This window comes from Canis lupus, chromosome X (genome assembly GCF_048164855.1).
Source record: "Canis lupus baileyi chromosome X, mCanLup2.hap1, whole genome shotgun sequence".
Lineage (NCBI taxonomy): Eukaryota > Metazoa > Chordata > Mammalia > Carnivora > Canidae > Canis > Canis lupus.
The window spans coordinates 78,608,198-78,620,383 of NC_132876.1; the positions used below are offsets into that span (position 1 = coordinate 78,608,198).

At 41.1% G+C, this 12,186-nt stretch overlaps 1 pseudogene; it reads left to right on the forward strand.

The window, feature by feature from the left end:
- The first annotated feature begins 1,325 nt into the window (after positions 1–1,325).
- On the forward strand, positions 1,326–6,867 carry LOC140628513 (creatine kinase B-type pseudogene; annotated as a pseudogene).
- The last annotated feature ends 5,319 nt before the right edge of the window (positions 6,868–12,186 follow it).

The window sequence follows — 12,186 nt, forward strand, 5'->3', positions numbered from 1 at the left end:
ACGTATTCTACTAAAGCTGTTTCAAAGATTAGAAATGGAATGAAAATTTATAAACTTATTCTATGAGGCCAGCATTACCTTGATCCCCAGATCAGACAAAGACCACATCAAAAAGGAGAATTACATACCAATATACCTGATAATGGATTAAAAAAAGCAAAGACTTATTTCACTCAGCATAATACCCTCCAGATCCCTCGGAAAAGGACAAACATTATATGGTCTCATTCATTTGGGGAATATAAAAATTAGTGAAAGGGAGTAAAGGGAAAGGAGAGAAAATGAATGAAAATATCAGCGAGGGTGACAAAACATGAGAGATACCTAACTCTGGGAAATAAACAAGGGGTAGTGGAAGGGGAAGTGGGCGGGGGGTTGGGGTGACTGGGTGATGGGCAATGAGGGGGGCACTTGGGATGAGCAAGCACTGGGTTTTATGCTACATGTTGGCAAATTGAACTCCAATTAAAAAAGAAATCAAAGACAAGAACCATATGATCCTCTCAACTGATGCAGAAAAAGCATTTAACAAAATACAGCATCCTTTCCTGATTAAAACTCTTCAAAGTATAGGGATAGAGGGAACATACTTCAGTATCATAAAAGCCATCTACAAAAAGCCCACAGTGAATACCATTTCAATAGGGAAATGCTGAGAGTTTTTCCCCTAAGGTCAGGAACACTACAGGGATTCCGACTCTCCACACTGTTGTTCAACATAGTAATAGAAGTCCTAGCATCAGCAATCAGACAACAAAAAGAAATAAAAGACATTCAAATTAGCAAAGGAGAAGTCAAACTCTCCCTCTTCCCAGATGACGTGATACTATATATGGAAGACCCCCAAAGACTCTACCCCAAAGTTGCTAGAAGTTATATAGCAATGCAGCAATGTGGCAGGATACAGAATCAATGCCCAGAAGTCAGTGGCATTTCTATACACTAACAATGAGACTGAGGAAAGAGAATTTAAGGAGTCAATCCCATTTACAATTGCACCCAAAAGCATAAGATACCTAGGAATAAACCTAACCAAAGAGGTAAAGAATCTATACCCTAAAAACTACAGAACACTTCTGAAAGAAATTGAGGATGACACAAAGAGATGGGAAAACATCATATGCTTATGGATTGGAAGAATAGATATTATGAAAATGTCTACGCTACCCAGAGCAATCTACACATTCAATGCAATCCCTATCAAAATACTATGGTCTTTTCTCATGGAGTTGGAACAAATAATCCTAAGATTTGTATGAAACCACAAAAGACCCTGAATAGCCAGAGGAATGTTGAAAAAGAAAACCTAAACTGGGGGCATCACAATGCCTGACTTCAAGTTGTATTACAATGCTGAAATCTTCAAGACAGCCTGGTACTGGCACAAAAAGAGACACATAGATCATTGGAACAGAATAGAGAACCCAGAAATGGACCCTCAGCTCTATGGTCAACTCATCTTGAACAAAGCAGGAAAGAATAGCCAATGGGAAAAAGACAGTCTCTTCAATAAATGGTGTTGGAAAAATTTGACAGCCATCTGCAGAAGAATGAAACTGTACCATTCACTTACACCATACACAAAGATAAACTCAAAATGGATGAAAGATCTAAATGTGACACAGGAATCCATCAAAATCCTAGAGGAGAACACTGACCTTAGCCACAGCAATTTCTTGCCAGACATGTCTATAAAGGCAAGAAAAATAAAAGCAATAATGAACTATTGGGACTTCATCAAGATAAAAAGCTTCTGCATAGCAAAGGAAACAGTCAATAAAACTAAAAGGCAACCTTCAGATGGGAGAAGATATTCGCAAATGACATATCAGATAAAAGGCTAGTATCCAAAATCTATAAAAAACTTAATCTCAACACCAAAAAAACAAACAATCGAGTGAGGAAATGGGCAAAAGACATGAACAGACATTTCGCCAAAGAAGACCTACACATGGCCAACGGCTGTGAAAAATGCTTCACATCACTTGCCACCAGGGAAATACAAATCAAAACCACAATGAGATACCACTTTACACTGGTGAGAATGGCTAAAATTAATAAGATAGGAAACAACAAATGTTGGCCAGGATGTGGAGAATGTGGAAACCCTCTTGCAGTGTTGGTTGGAATGCAAGCTGGAGCAGCCACTCTGGAAAATAGTGTGGAGGTTCCTGAATACGTTAAAAATAGAGCTACCCTATGACCCAGGAATTGCACTACTGGGTATTTATCCCAAAGATACAGATGTTGTGAAAGGATGGAATGCCTGCACCCCAATATTCATAGCAGCAATGTCCACAACAGCAAACTGTGGATGTCCTTAGAAAGATGAACAAATAAAGAATATGTGATTCACACACACACACACACACACACACACACACACACACAATGGAATATTACTCAGCCATCAGAAGGGATGAATACTTACCATTTATATCAATGTGGATGGAACTAGAGGGTATTATGCTGAGTGAAATAAGTCAATTGGAGAAATAAAATGATCATATGGTTTCATTCATGTGTGGAATATAAGAAATAGTGAAAGGGACCATAAGGCAAGGGGCAGAAACTGAGGAAAAATTAGAGAGGAAGACAAACCATAAGAGACTCCTAACTCCAGGAAACAAACAAAGGGTTTCAGAAGGGGAGGTGAGTGGGGAGATAGAGTAACTGGGTGATGGGTATTAAGGAGGGCATGTGATGAGATGAGCACTGGGTATTATACTATATGTTGGCAAAATGTACTTAAGTAAAAAGTTTTTTAAATAAATTTAAATTTTTTTAATAAAAAGAATTTCTTGGCTTGAAACAACACTATGGGGGATAAGGAAAGAAGACTTGCAGAATGGGAGTAAAGAGTTTCAAACCACACATTTGATACCAGTCTTGATCTACAATATATGAACTCCTCAACATCCATTTCCAATCAAGATAGGGCAACAAGGATAGTATTTTCCTTCTAACTGGAAGCAACCAAAATTCAAGAAAATACATGAAATAAGTTTTAAAGAACTAGACAGTAAGCAACCAAGGATAGTGATCCCTGAGAGATGGGAAACAAACTGGGTGAGCATTAAGATTGCCTTAGCTAACTGCCTTGAAATAATTTCCATTCCAAAGCACAAGGAAAGGGAGCCAAGACAGAGTTCAGCAGACTTCCTGCATTTAGGAGATGAAACTGAAAGTCTAAGACCAAGACGTCATGAATTTGTATATAAAGAGTACCTGTGATAACAGGACTGCACAAAGAAGAATGTCAACAATTAGTAAAGCCCCCCCTTGAGAATTTAGCAGACTATCATTATGCATGTGAGGAAACTACCCAAGGCTTTCAAAAGAACTATCAGAAAAGATTAGACAGAACAGTAACTAGTGTTTACACAGGGCTTGGGACACTGGCCACTAATATCAGCCAAACTACAAAAGCTTATAATTCACAGAACATTGGCAGGGTACCCCATAAAAGTCTTATCTCGGTAGTAGAAAATAATAATCCCTAGACTGAGCACTGCTCTGGATCTTTCTACCAAATCCTAAAAGCATGAACAGTACCAAACTATCTGAATAACTTAACTGCATCAAAGAACAAAGCTCAAGAAGTTTAAATTAAAAAAAAAAACAGCAATCAAAAAAGTTGTATTTACAATGTGAATCCGGTAGTTAATAAAAGATTACCAGGCATATGAAAAGACAGAAAACACAATCCATAATGATAGCATTCAAATAAAACTGACTGACCCTGGCACAGATTCTGAATTAGCAGAGAAGAGTATTAAATGTTTATTAACTGTATTCCATATGCTCACAAAAGTAAATAGAAGAATGATACTTTTAAAATATCAAAATTGAACTTCTACAGTTGAAAACAACATCTGATTTGAATCAATACACTAGAAGAGTAAAAAGCATACTAGACAATAGAAAAGAAAAGAGTAGTGAACTTGAAGAGACAGAAACCATCCAAATTGAAACACATAGAGAAAACAATAATCCAAAAAATGAAAGAGAAAAACATCAGTGAGCTGTGGAACAACTTCAAGCAACCTAACATTGATAATTGGAGTCCCTGGAGGAGATCAGGAAAAGAGAAAAAATATTTGAAGAAGCAATGGCCAAAACTTTGCAAATGAGATAAAAACCATAACCTACAGATCCAAGAAGCTCAATGAACTCAAATCACAAAAACATAAATTAAAAAAATGCATTGTAACCAAATTGCTCAAAAATAAGACAAAATCTAAACATAACTAGACAAAAACCCTTAAGTATAGAGAGGAAAAATTAAAATGGTATGAGATTTCTCATTGGAAACAATACAATATACTGGAAGACAAGGAAATAAAATTTTTATACTACTGAAAGACAAAACCTCTTTAGTTGAATTCTATATCAGGGAAAAGTATCTTTCAAAGACAAAGTCATAATAAAGACTATTTGGACACAAAAAAGCTGAATGAATTCACTGTCCAACAGACTTACAATACAAGAAATATTAAAGGAAGTTCTTCGGATAGAAAGAAAATGATATCTTACAAAAATCTGGAGCTACAGGCATGAAAAGTACCAGAAGTGGTAACTGCATGAGTAAGAATATATTATATTTAAATCTCTTTAAAAGAGAATTTAAAGTATAAAAATAACAATATTGTAGGGTTTATAACATCTGGAAGAATAAAATTTGTGACAATAGCACAAAAGCCAGGGGTGGAGAAATGGAAGTATATTGGTTTTAGTTTTATATTACATGTGAAGTGGTAAGACATCCTTACAGGTACATTGGGATGAATTAAAGATATCTACCATCAACTCTATGGCAACTACTAAAATAACATAATAATTAATTATAACTAATAAGGAGAAGAACAAATGGAATCACACAAATCAGGATCTAAAAAGAAGAAACGCGGGAAAGTAAAACAAAGTATACATAGGACAAACAAAAAACAAACAGCTACACAATGAACTTAAACCTAAACATATCAATAACAACATTAAATATAAATGGCCAAAACACCACCTAAAAGGTGGAAATCATCATATTGAATTTTAAAAGCAAGAACCAACTCTATGCTGCCTATGAGAAGTACGCTTTAAATATAAATATAGAAATAAGTTAAAAAGTAAAAGTTTGAAAAAGATACCATACCTAAAACTAGTCTAAAGAAAGCTCAGTGGACTCCACCCCTAAATTGCTAGAACTCACAGGAATTCAGCAAAGTGGCAGGATACAAAATCAATGCACAGAAGTCAGCTGCATTTCTATACACCAAAAATAAGGCAAAAGACAGATAAATCAAGGAGTCAATCCCATTTACAATTGCACCCAAAACCATAAATACCTAGAAATAAACCTCACTGATGAGGTAAAGGATCTGTAATCTTAAAACTATAGAAAACTTCTGAAAGAAATTGAGGAAGACACAGAGAAATGGAAAAACATTCCATGCTCATGGATTGGAAGAACAAATACTGTTAAAATGTCTATGCTACCCAGAGCAATCTACACATTCAATGCAATCCCTATCAAAATACCATCAGCATTTTTCACAGATCTGGAACAAACAATTCTAAAATTTGTTTGGAATCAGAAAAGACCTGGAATATTCAAAGGAATGTTGAAAAAACCTGAAAGCATCACAATTCCAGATTTCAAGCTGTATTACAAAGTTATAATCATCAGGACAGTATGGTACTGGCACAAAAACAGACACATAGATCCATGGAACAGAATAGAGAACCCAGAAATGGACCCTCAACTCTATGGTCAGTTAATCTTCAACAAAGCAGGAAAGAATATCCAATGGAAAAAAGACAGTCTCCTCAACAAATGGTTTTGGGAAAATTGGACATCCACATGCAGAAGAATGAACCTGGACCATTTCTTCACACCATAACAAAAATAGACTCAAAATGGGTGAAAGATCTAAATGTGAGACAGGAATCCATCAAAATCCTAGAGGGAAACTGAGGCAGCAATCTCTTTGACCTTGACCCCATCATCGAGGACCGGCACAGCAGCTACAAGCCCAGCGACAAGCACAAGACCGGCCTCAACACCAACAACCTGCAGGGCGGCGACGACCTGGACCCCAACTATGTGCTGAGCTAGCGGGTGCGCACAGGTCACAGCATCCATGGCTTCTGCCTCCCCCCGCACTGCAGCTGCGGGGAACACCGAGCCATTGAGAAGCTCGCAGTGGAAGCTCTGTCGATCCTGAACAGCGACCTGGCAGGCCAGTACTACACGCTCAAGAGCATGACCGAGGGGGAGCAGCAGCAGCTCATCAACGACCACTTCGTCTTCGATAAGCCCGTGTCGCCCTGCTCTTGGCCTCGACTCCTGTCCACGACTGGCTGGACGCCCGCGGCATCTGGCACAATGACAATAAGACCTTCCTGGTGTAGATCGTCGAGGAAGACACCTGCGGGTCATCTCCATGCAGAAAGGGGGCAACATGAAGGAGGTGTTCACTTAGTTCTGCAACGGCCTCACCCAGATTGAAACACTCTTCAAGTCAAAGAATTACGAATTCATGTGGAACCCTCACCTGGGCTACATCCTCACCTGCCCATCCAACCTGGGCACAGGCCTGCAGGCAGGTGTGCATATCAAGCTGCCCCACCTGGGCAAGCATGAGAAGTTCCCGGAGGTACTCAAGCGGCTGCAGCTTCAGAAACAAGGCACAGGTGGTGTGGACACAGCTGGTGTGGGTGGAGTCTTTGATGTCTCCAACAGACCACCTGGGCTTCTCAGAGGTGGAGCTGGTACAGATGATGGTGGACGGTGTGAAGCTGCTCATCGAGATGGGGCAGCGGCTGGAGCAGGACCAGGCCATCCATGACCTCATGCCTGCCCAGAATTGAGGCCCCAGCCCGCATCTGCCACCACCACCAGCCCCGCTGCTTCCTAACTTATTGCCTGGGCAGTGCTTGCCATGCACCCCTCTGATGTTTGCCACTTGGAGGCTGAGCCCTTAGCCTCACTATAGAGACTTCTGTCGCCCTTGGTAGAGTTTGTTTTTGTGATGGCTAAGATGTTACTGATGCTGAAATAAACTAGAGTTTCGGCCTACTACAAAAAAAAAAAAAAAAAAGATAAAAAACTTTTGCACAGCAAAGGAAACAGCTGACAAATCCAAAAGACAACTAACAGAATGGGAGGAGATATTTGCAAATGACATAGCAGATAAAGGGCTAGTCTCCAAGATCTATAAAGAACTTATCAAACTCAATGCCCAAAGAATAAATTCCAATCAAGAAATGGGCAGAAGACGTGAACAGACATTTCTCCAAAGAAAACATAAAAATGGCCAACACACACATGAGGAAATGCTCAACATCACTTGGCATCAGGGAAATACAAATCAAAACCACAATGAGATACCACCTCACACCAAATGGCTAAAATTAACAAGTCAGGAAATGACAGATGTTGGCAGGGATGCAGAGAACAGGGAACCCTCATACACTGTTGATGGGGATACAAACACCAACAGCCACTCTAGAAAACGGTATGGAGGTTCCTCAAAAAGTTGAAAATAGAGCTACCCTATGACCCAGTAATTGCACTACCGGGTATTAACCCCAAAGATACAAATATAGTGTTCCAAAGGGGCATCTGCACCCCAATGTTTATAGCAGCAATATCCACAATAGCCAAACTATGGAAAGAGCCCAAATGTCCATTGACAGATTAATAGATAAAGATGATATATATATATTACTATATATTATATATATGTGAGAGGTGAGATATATATATGTATATATATTACTCATGAATTAAAAAAGTGAAATCCTGCCATTTGCAACAACATGAGTGAAACTAGAGGATATTATGCTATGTGAAATAATCAGAGAAAGTCGATTATCATATGACCTCATTCATATGTGGAATTTAAGATACAAAACAGAGGATCATAGGGAAGAAAGGAAAAAATTAAACAACACAAAATCAGAGAGGGAGACAAAGCATAAGAGACTCTTAATTATAGGAAACAAACTGAGAGTCACCGGAGGGGAGGTAGGTGGGTAGATGGGGTAACTGGGTGATGGACATTAAGGAGAGCACATTAAGGAGACTGCTACTTCTGAAAACAATAATATATTATATGTAATTAATTTAATTTAAATGAAAAAAGAACAGAAAAAAGAAAAACCATGTGATTAACTCAGTAGATGAAGAAACACAGAAAATCCAACTTCCATACCTGAAAAAAAACTTGGTACCTCATGCTGCTAAAGGGAAATACAAAACAAAAAATCTACAGGGGAGGAGCAAGATGGCGGAAGAGTAGGGTCTCCAAATCACCTGTCTCCACCAAACTACCTAGAAAACCTTCAAATCATCCTGAAAATCTATGAATTCGGCCTGAGATTTAAAGAGAGAACACCTGGAATGCAACAGTGAGAAGAGTTCGCGCTTCTATCAAGGTAGGAAGACGGGGAAAAAGAAGTAAAGAAACAAAGGCCTCCAAGGGGGAGGGGCCCCGCGAGGAGCCGGGCTGAGGCCGGGGCGAGTGTCCCCAGGACAGGAGAGCCCCGTCCCGGAGACGCAGGAGCTGCACCGACCTTCCCAGGCGGAAAGGGGCTCGCAGGGAGGTGGAGCAGGACCCAGGAGGGCGGGGATGCCCTCGGGCTCCCGGGGACAGTAACAGCAACTGCGCGCCCAGGAGAGTGCGCCGAGCTCCCTAAGGGCTGCAGCGCGCACGGCGGGACCCGGCGGGACCCGGAGCAGCTGAAGGGGCTCGGGCGGCGGCTCCGCGGAGGGGGCTGCGCGGCCCCGGGAGCAGCTCGGCCGGGCTCGGGCAGAGGAAGAGGCTCCGTGCAGAGGGGGCTGCGCGGTTCCAGGAGCAGCTCGGAGGGGCTCGGGCAGAGGAAGAGGCTCCGTGCGGAGGGGCCAGCGCGGTTCCAGGAGCAGCTCGGAGGGGCTTGGGCGGCAGCTCCGCGGAGGGGGCTGCGCGGCCCGGGAGCGCGAATCCAACAGCGCAGGCTCCGGAGCACAGGGCGCCGGGACACAGCCCAGGATCCCGCCTCCCCCGGGACAGGCAGAGGCCGGGAGGGCCCAGGACAGCAAGGACGCTCCTGCCCCAGCTGAGCAGATCAGCGGCCCCGCCCCGGAGCCTCCAGGCCCTGCAGACGGAGAGCTCTGGAGTTACTGCGGGGGCTGAATCCAGGTTTCCAGAGCTGCCCCGCCACTGGGGCTGTTCCTCCTGCGGCCTCACGGGGTAAACAACCCCTACTGAGCCCTGCACCAGGCAGGGGCACAGCAGCTCCCCCAACTGCTAACACCTGAAAATCAGCACAACAGGCCCCTCCCCCAGAACACCAGCTAGACTGACAACTTCCAGGAGAAGCCAAGGGACTTAAAGAACACAGAATCAGAAGATACTCCCCGGTGGTTCTTTTTTTGTTTGTTTGTTTTTGTTTTTGTTTTTGTTTTTTTGTTTTGCTTTTTGATTTGTTTCCTTCCCCCACCCCCTTTTTTTCTCCTTTCTTTTTCTTTCTCTTTTTCTTCTTTTTTTTTTTTTTTCGTTTTTTTTTCTTTTTCTTCCCTTTTTTTTTCTCTTTCTCTTTTCTTTCCTTCTTTCTCTCCTCTCTTTTTCTCTTTTTCCCAATACAACTTGCTTTTGGCCACTCTGCACTGAGCAAAATGACTAGAAGGAAAACCTCACCTCAAAAGAAAGAATCAGAAACAGTCCTCTCTCCCACAGAGTTACAAAATCTGGATTACAATTCAATGTCAGAAAGCCAATTCAGAAGCACTATTATACACCTACTGGTGGCTCTAGAAAAAAGTATAAAGGACTCAAGAGACTTCATGACTGCAGAATTTAGAGCTAATCAGGCAGAAATTAAAAACCAATTGAATGAGATGCAATCCAAACTAGAAGTCCTAACGACGAGGGTTAACGAGGTGGAAGAACGAGTGAGTGACCTAGAAGACAAGTTGACAGCAAAGAGGGAAACTGAGGAAAAAAGAGACAAACAATTAAAAGACCATGAAGATAGATTAAGGGAAATAAACGACAGCCTGAGGAAGAAAAACCTACGTTTAATTGGGGTTCCCGAGGGCGCCGAAAGGGACAGAGGGCCAGAATATGTATTTGAACAAATTCTAGCTGAAAACTTTCCTAATCTGGGAAGGGAAACAGGCATTCAGATCCAGGAAATAGAGAGATCCCCCCCTAAAATCAATAAAAACCGTTCAACACCTCGACATTTAATTGTGAAGCTTGCAAATTCCAAAGATAAAGAGAAGATCCTTAAAGCAGCAAGAGACAAGAAATCCCTGACTTTTATGGGGAGGAGTATTAGGGTAACAGCAGACCTCTCCACAGAGACCTGGCAGGCCAGAAAGGGCTGGCAGGATATATTCAGGGTCCTAAATGAAAAGAACATGCAACCAAGAATACTTTATCCAGCAAGGCTCTCATTCAAAATGGAAGGAGAGATAAAGAGCTTCCAAGACAGGCAGCAACTAAAAGAATATGTGACCTCCAAACCAGCTCTGCAAGAAATTTTAAGGGGGCCTCTTAAAATTCCCCTTTAAGAAGAAGTTCAGTGGAACAGTCCACAAAAACAAAGACTGAATAGATATCATGATGACACTAAACTCATATCTCTCAATAGTAACTCTGAATGTGAACGGGCTTAATGACCCCATCAAAAGGCGCAGGGTTTCAGACTGGATAAAAAAGCAGGACCCATCTATTTGCTGTCTACAAGAGACTCATTTTAGACAGAAGGACACCTACAGCCTGAAAATAAAAGGTTGGAGAACCATTTACCATTCGAATGGTCCTCAAAAGAAAGCAGGGGTAGCCATCCTTATATCAGATAAACTAAAATTTACCCCAAAGACTGTAGTGAGAGATGAAGAGGGACACTATATCATACTTAAAGGATCTATTCAACAAGAGGACTTAACAATCCTCAATATATATGCTCCAAATGTGGGAGCTGCCAAATATATAAATCAATTATTAACCAAAGTGAAGAAATACTTAGATAATAATACACTTATACTTGGTGACTTCAATCTAGCTCTTTCTATACTCGATAGGTCTTCTAAGCAAAACATCTCCAAAGAAACGAGAGCTTTAAATGATACACTGGACCAGATGGATTTCACAGATATCTACAGAACTTTACATCCAAACTCAACTGAATACACATTCTTCTCAAGCGCACATGGAACTTTCTCCAGAATAGACCACATATTGGGTCACAAATCGGGTCTGAACCGATACCAAAAGATTGGGATTGTCCCCTGCATATTCTCGGACCATAATGCCTTGAAATTAGAACTAAATCACAACAAGAAGTTTGGAAGGACCTCAAACACATGGAGGTTAAGGACCATCCTGCTAAAAGATAAAAGGGTCAACCAGGAAATTAAGGAAGAATTAAAAAGATTCATGGAAACTAATGAGGATGAAGATACAACCGTTCAAAATCTTTGGGATGCAGCAAAAGCAGTCCTAAGGGGGAAATACATCGCAATACAAGCATCCATTCAAAAACTGGAAAGAACTCAAATACAAAAGCTAACCTTACACATAAAGGAGCTAGAGAAAAAACAGCAAATAGATCCTACACCCAAGAGAAGAAGGGAGCTAATAAAGATTCGAGCAGAACTCAACGAAATCGAGACCAGAAGAACTGTGGAACAGATCAACAGAACCAGGAGTTGGTTCTTTGAAAGAATTAATAAGATAGATAAACCATTAGCCAGCCTTATTAAAAAGAAGAGAGAGAAGACTCAAATTAATAAAATCATGAATGAGAAAGGAGAGATCACTACCAACACCAAGGAAATACAAACGATTTTAAAAACATATTATGAACAGCTATACGCCAATAAATTAGGCAATCTAGAAGAAATGGACGCATTCCTGGAAAGCCAGAAACTACCAAAACTGGAACAGGAAGAAATAGAAAACCTGAACAGGCCAATAACCAGGGAGGAAATTGAAGCAGTCATCAAAAACCTCCCAAGACACAAGAGTCCAGGGCCAGATGGCTTCCCAGGAGAATTTTATCAAACGTTTAAAGAAGAAATCATACCTATTCTCCTAAAGCTGTTTGGAAAGATAGAAAGAGATGGAGTACTTCCAAATTCGTTCTATGAAGCCAGCATCACCTTAATTCCAAAGCCAGACAAAGACCCCGCCAAAAAGG